The following is a 7,889-nucleotide window of genomic DNA, read 5'->3' as shown; positions in this document are numbered from 1 at the left end:
TTGTGATAAAATGCCCTGGCAAAAGCATCCTAAGAGATCAAGGGTTTGTTTTATTAGGCTGTAGTTACAGGTTACAGTCCATCCTGACAGAAAGTCAAAGTGTCAAAAACAAAAACAAAAAACAAAAAACAAAAACCCAAAACAACAACAACACCCCCCAAACCCCAAAAACCCAAGTGTCAGAAACTCTAAGCTGGTCACATTACATCAATAGTCAGAAGAAGAGAGCCATGAACATGTGTGTGTTAGTGTTCAGCTTATTTTCTCTAGCCTTACACAGTCCAGCTTCCCCTGCCTAGGGAGTGGTGCCACCCACACTAGGCAGATTGCAGATCTTCCTATCTCTATGAACAGAATCAAGGTAATTCCCCCCAGGCATTCTCAGAAGCCCATCTCACAGGTGAGTGTAGATTTTTGTTAAGCTGACAACTAATAAAGATATTGAATCTGCTTTCTCAGGGTTGTGTAAGAGAAGCATTTTCTCATAATCTTCCACGGGCATCCTAGACAGATCTGTTTCTTATGCAGACAGCCCCTCTTACATGTTGCCATAGGAATGTCACAAGTTTAACGAGGGCACTTTGTTGTTTCACAGGATGAAAAATCTGTAACTTCCTTTCTTTTCTTTATCTTAATTTCTTTCCCAGGACAGTAGTTTTGTTCATATTGAGATAGAGTTCTTACTCTCTAATAACATTTAGACCCCATATAGTTTTAGATATCTATGATGCCATTACATGAGAAATAAAGCCTGCTTCCTAATATCTTGAAAATAAAAGAGTGGCCCATGATCCTCTGGGACTTGATTACTATGATTGTCCAAATCATTTTAGTAGCTATAATTTAAGAGTCCATTTCCCCTCCATGATAGCAGTTGCTGTTGCTTGTGTTGAGTATGGATAGTGATTCTCTCTTTTCCTTTTGAGCCTAACAGTCATACTGTAGTAGTACACATCCTGTATTACTCCAGTCAACCTCAAAGCCCCATCTCTAAATCTAATCCCAATGGTAATTAGGTATGTTGCTATGTTGTTTATGTCTACATTATAACATAATCTCACCTCTAATTTGCTCTTGTGGTATGAACTGACTTTGAAGACATAAAACTTCCAACATAATTAGTGCAGTTAAATATGTATATTCATGGTGGGGAAAGAGGTATTAAAATGCACTTTTAGCTACTTATTAAGTGAAATATACAAGCAGGCATAGTGAAAAACATGTTCCCTCTTATATCACAGTAAATTCATGAGACAGAAGAGGTATTGACCCTACTGAGGGGGTGGGGGGCAAGAACAACGGAAAGGACCATAAAAAGAGAGCCAAAAAGTATTAATCATTGACTACTGAGATTATGCAAAAAGCACAATTAATGTTGACTCTCATTGCAGGGTGAAAAGATCAGGGTAGTGTATGAACTTAGATGATTTAGGATAATATGGGTGGTAATGGATGTTTAAGATGTGAGGAGAGCAGGGAAGGCTTACTGGGAGAGGGGATGGCTAAGAAAGCAAGGGAATGAGAATGAAATGGGTAAACCAAGTGGGAAAGTACAGGGGAGAGTGAGGGGGGGAAGGGAGAGAGAGAAAGAGAGAGGAGAGGGAGGGAGAGGGAGAGAGAAGAAGAAAAAGTAAAAGAAGGGAGGGAGGGAGGGAGGGAGGGAGGAAGAGAGAGAGAGAGAGAGAGAGAGAGAGAGAGAGAGAGAGAGAGAGAGAGAGAGAGAGAGAACACACACTCTGTGTATGAAGGAACTACATGTGGAGGCTTAGGTACAGAGTGGAAAGAGGTGTAGTCTGGCAGAGCTGACATCACTGAGAGCTCTGTAGGCTTGTGGGATGCTTGTCTCTTCAGACAACCAGGGAGCAGTAGTAATCAAGATTTGGAAAATTAAAAATACAAGTATCATAGCATAGGAATTTGAATTGGGGTGGATTTTCTGTTACTAAACAATGACTCCTTATGTAATTTGAAAGTAACTAACTCGGGGATTCTCTGGATATTATCTTTAGAGGGAGCAGCATTCCTGCTTGAAATTATCTTTTTTTTTTGTACAAATTAACATGCAAAGAGACACACTGTACAGCAAAGTATGCGCACATTGTGATAAATATTCTTTTTGATCTTTACGGAGGAAAATCATCTTAATCTAAGAAGAAAAACCACCATCCTAGTTTAAGAAGAAAAGAATCTCTGAGGAAGGGAGATGGTAGTCGATGCATAATCCCAGCATGCAGATCAAGCGGCCTCATCCGTGGTAGATGAACGAGAGTATTGAGTAGAGAACGCCCCACAAGTCAAGGGTGTGGTAAGTTGAATAATTGAAACAGTTGAATAATTGATGGTCGAGACGTAATTCAGCGTGGCATTTGTTAGAGCCAAGCTTTTTTTTTTTTTTTAACGATGCCTTAGACATATTCAAACACTGAAAAAAATGTTCCTTCCCAGGAAGAGGGGCTTTTAGTGTTCTAGGGTACTGTACACACAAGCGCTGACCGATTGGAAGTGGCTCCTCTTCCACATCTGGGTTGCGGAAGCTGGTCTCCCTCAAGGAGAGCATTGAGCTCACTTTCTGCAAGGGGTCAGCAAGCAGGCAGGAGGGAGGGAGAACGAGGGCGGGCGCCTCTCAGCCAGACCAGTTAAATCAATCTTGGCCAGTTGTATAAAAAAACGCCTCAGCCAGGCCTCTCTTATCACTATGCGGTCAATTACAGAGAGATCTCAAGAGGAAAGAGAAGAAAGGAATGATGTAATCTCTCTTAGAGCCTCACTTGTGTGACCGTTGATTATTACACATGGGACATATATACTTTATCAGATCTGGGCACCTTCATGAAGAGGGAACAATTCAGCACGAACTACATATTTATCATAAAGACGTAGGAAATATTCAGAGCGCCTATAAATTTGGGACAAAGGCAAATGCCAAATTGTTTCAGAATGCATTTATTCTGGTTTCTGCCCGTAATTGTCAAATTTCAGCAACAGCTATTTTGCATTTCAAGCAAAACGATGACTCCAAGTAAAGATCCCCATGGGTACTGACCTTCATGTGCCTTAGATTAGACCTCGCAGTGTTCCACGTAACTGTCATGTTGTAACAAACTCTGCAGAGACAAGATCTTCATGTTCTCATCTTCCTTGTACTGATAAAACTAAGTATTTCTCCTGTGGCATTTTCAGATATCCTGAGTGAGAAAAATATTACAACGTATTTTGAAAGTATGGGTCCGTATGTACCAAGATTTGTTTTGCATAGCTTGAAGATATCTCTTTTATGAATGCATCGATCACCTAGAAAGTTAAGTGACATTTCAAAAACAGAAATAAAGTAAGGAAGAAGATTAGGGGTGTGTGTTCAGGATTGCTTTAACTCTGACCTCTGACCTCTTCTAGTCCTGCGTGTGAGCATCCTTTGGGTATCTTACATTCCAAGAATAATGTGTTTCAAGTATGATTTATAATATCCTCCCCAACTTTAGTACTCTTTCCCATTTCTCTGTTTTTCACAGTGGCATCTTCATCCAGCCAGTTGTTTAGGCCAACAATTTAATTTTATTGTATGTTTGTATGCATACATGCATTTATATATGTACATATGTGTGTATGCATGTGTGTAGAATATATATATATATATATACATATATATATACATATACATACATATATATATATTCTCATTTATGAGTATATGTCCAGAGATCAACTTTGGAAACCTTCTTCTACTGCTCTTTATCTGAGTTTTTGAGATAGGGTCTCCTCCAGAGCCCGGTTTTTGCCCTTTTGGAAAGGCTGGCTGGACAAAGAGCCTCAGAGTTCACCTATCTCTCCAGTCCCCATGCTGAACTGTAGACCTGTGTGACACCATGCCTGATTTTTGCAGGGGTTTTTAAGATGTGAACCCAGAGTCTCATGATTGTGAATCAGGCAATTCACCCTCACATGGTCATCTCTTCAGAGTGCAGCTCCACTTGCGTTTTTTTCATTTATGCCTCTGGCCTTTAGCAAGCCTGTTGGTTCATCAGCTATGTTCTTCTTCACTATTCCAATCTAGTCCAAGGCATCAGTACTTCCTTCTAGAATCGTCATCATAACACCTTCTTTGTTATTCTGGGCCTCCTTTCATCTTTTTCTTTGTACTCAGCAGCCAAGTGATATATATTAAAACAAACAAGCAGCGAAGAAACCACCCACCTCTCTAAGCATCACTGCACTTGGATAAATTTCAGCGTACTTAGCGTAGTCTGCACACCCTGCATGATCTATTGATCCTGCTCTTTGCCTCTCCTTCTGGTCCTGCTCCACCAACCCTGTTTCGTCACTATTGTCTTTTCTGACTTGTTCATTAATGTATCCACAATGCAGTACCAATTACGAGAGTCAGTGTTCAATATGTTTGAACAAATGCTGATTCATACATTTGTAAATATGAATGTCTATCAATCAGTCACCTACCTACCTGACTTCACTCCATTAACACCACACACACACAAACACACACACACACACACACACACACACACACAGATAGAGACAGAGTCAGAGAGACATATAGACAGATTGACAGACCCTGGCCTCATACATAGCTTTTTTAGCTTAGATGCTTATCAAAATACAAACTAAGTCATTTGATGGGGATTCCTATGAAATTTTGGGGTCAAAAACAATGAGTGAAACTGGACAGAAAGAGCCTGTTGGCTACCTTTACTCTGGTCTTCCTTATGTACGTAGCTATATACACCTGCATGTTGCAACCTGTCTCTAAATATAAAATGAAAAATGGGATGACATATGAGATCATTATAGCCCCCTCAGATAGTGAGAACTCACCGTTAGTTTATCTAATGAACTAGATCTCACCATGATAGATAAGAGATCTCCTTTCTTCCCAAAGAACACTTCTATATTTAGAGGCATACTGTTAGCATAGATATAATTTGCACCTTTTATGGGATATAAATGCTGCTGTTGTCTTGTTGGGAATTATTTTTAAACTTCAATGCACAAACCAACAAGGCGGTGATTTCGTTAGTACTTTAAAATCAAAACAATGCTTGAGTACACAATTAAGTGCTATGGTGCCCCAGAAAACACAGAAACAATAGACTGCGTGCCAGCACTGGGGCTATCCTTTACTGTTTCGGTGGAAGTGCGAGAAAACCTGCCTGAAAACAGAAGTATGTCTTCTGGAAACCATTTACTGCGTCTAGGGACGGTCATGCTCCACAACCGACTATACACTGTTGGCGGCTGAGAACTTTCAGCCTAAAGATTAAGTTGGTGTTAAGGATTGAATCATGTTCCTCTCAAAGATGCTGAGGTCTTAGCCCCTTGCACTAGTGCAGTGGTTCCTTTCCCCAGTGCTAGGACAGAATACTTGGCAGAAAAAAAAGTAAAGGAAGAAGTACTTACCATTTCTCTATCATGATAGAGAAGACCTACTATGGAGGTCAATTCACAGCTATGGCGGCAGGAGAGGATACAATGGGTCCTGTCACTTTGGTAGTCAAGTAGAGACCTAGAGTTAGAAAGAGTGCTGTCCCATAACCCATAACACACAGCCTCCTAGAAACCCATGTCTTCTAGTCCTACATCCCTTGCCCCAGTGTTTCTATAATCTCCCGAAACAGCATCACTAGCTCGGGACCAAATACTCATGAGCCAGTGGAAACGTTTTATATTCAAGCCATGACAACCCGTGAATGTGACCTTATTTGGAAAGGTGATCTTTGCAGATGGTCAATGTGAGATTATCTGGTGGCAGTGGGGTGGTAACCCACTCTAACTGGTATCCACATGGAAAGGGGACATGCGGGCACAGAGGCAGGCATACACAAAGAGAGAGCATGCTTTCTGAAGGCACAGGCAGAGAGTGGTATGATCTCCTCAAGTTGCAAAAGGTGACCCCAGACTCTCAAAAGCCAGGAATGAGACACACGTTGATTTTCCTCTGTAGTCCTCCGAGAGAACCATCCTTGCCAGCACTTTGATCTTGGACTTCAAGGCTCCTGCACTGAGTCAATACATTTCCATCGTTCAAGCCACCCATGTTTTATTAAGGTTGCATTAGTGATCCCATACAGCTAGTGTCTGGTTCTCTGCATCCATGGGCTCCCTTCGCCATTCCTAATCTGTTTAGCAGAGACATGGATTCCTTGCTAGCATTTTTACTTACAGCAGCTCTGGCTTTGACTCTTTCTGATCGTCTCCCTCCCCCATTGCCTCTCTTCTTGCTGTGAATACAACTGGGTAACACTAGGCACAAAAGCAATGGGCAGATAGCTTTAGGGGGAGGAAGGAACCAGTTAGATTTGGATGAGAGGGGTCAGGGAAGGGAGATCGATAAGGACAAAATACAAAAGTATTCATGTATGTGAATCCTGAAGGAAACCCACTGTTTTGTGTATTAGTGTAAATCTATAATAAAAAATTAAAGTGAAATCCAAAGTTTAAAATGAAAATTAATAAACGAAAATCAAGAGACATTTTCCCCTGGCTTTGACTCAGGCTCAGCTCATAGGAAATACAGCCAAGAGATTCAGGAGTAGCGTGGAGGCTCGGGTCTGTTTCCGTCTCTGTTCCCATTTGTGAAGGCCACAGCTCCAGTTGGACTCCAAAGGAAACACCAGAGAATACCATCTCTCTCTCTGACCACTCCTTCCCATGCAAGCCCAGTGTGCTGCCCTAACTCTGTGGCTCCCCACATCCTGTCCCCAACGAATGAAGCCCTCAGGGTGTCTCACTTTCAGCATATCTTTACCATTTGTCAGCTGGCAGGTCTAGTGGATACAAAACCAGCATGGATAACATGTGAAATTGGAGCTGGTTATTTTAAGGCAATGAGTCCAGTTTGGAACCCAATTTCCCAAACAAATGTCCTTCATTCCCTCGAGTGGTTCTAGGATTCTAGGTTCTTCCAGCTTTGAGTAATAAATGTGAATGCCCCAAAGCTCTAGTCAGGTCATGAGGGTTTACTCAGTAGTGGTGCTAGAAAGTGGAGAGCATGCACAGCTAAACAGGTGGCAACTGCTCCACTGTGGTAGGGTTCCTTACTTGGTAATATGGACTCGGTGTGGACACAACCGTCCTCTCAAACAGGAGAAGCCAGAAGTCACCAAGAGCTTTATGTGAGTGGGTGCCTCTTGTAGTCCTGTGTTGAATGTCTCCCTCCCATATTATTTTATTCCCTACACTCCAAAAGCGCAAAATAAATTCTTCTTTTAGTATTTAACTCTAGGAACCCCTTCCACATTGCTCTTAAACTGCAGACACTTAACCCTTTAAGGGGACTATGTAGCATGCTGACTGCTGGCTTCACACCCAGGGTGTTTAGAATGGACTGACTCATGCTGGGACAGAAGAAATACTGAAGTTCACTGGCCAAATGCTCACAACTTATTTCTTTAGACAAAGTCCTCCATGGGTCAGGACACTCTCCACAATTCTTGACTGCTTGCAATTCAGATCAATACGAGTGCCCCAGGGTCTCAGTGCCCGACTACGTGGCTTTCCTCCAGAAAGACACGTGCTATTTCTGTTCAGGATTCATCAGCAAAACCTTTTGTCTTAACCCCTACCCAACCTTAAGGAGTTGAAAGATGTGATTTTCCATGTACTTATGAAGGGGGAGCAGGTCAGGAGCAGTGAGCCTCAGTCCATCCTCTCTACGTGTCTTATATATTAGCCAAAGTGCTTTATAACCATTATAGTTCACTTTTTTTTTTGACTACAGGAAACTCAGAAATTCTATTTCTTTTTTTTCTTTTTTTCTTTTTTTTGATTTTTAATATTTTTATTACATATTTTCCTCAATTATATTTCCAATGCTATCCCAAAAGTCCCCCATAGCGCCCCCCACTTCCCTACCCACCCATTCCCATTCTTTTGGCCCT

This window comes from Mus caroli, chromosome 10 (genome assembly GCF_900094665.2).
Source record: "Mus caroli chromosome 10, CAROLI_EIJ_v1.1, whole genome shotgun sequence".
Taxonomy (NCBI): Eukaryota; Metazoa; Chordata; class Mammalia; order Rodentia; family Muridae; genus Mus; species Mus caroli.
The sequence above is the reverse complement of the archived record's forward strand: the minus strand, read 5'-3'. Positions refer to the sequence as shown.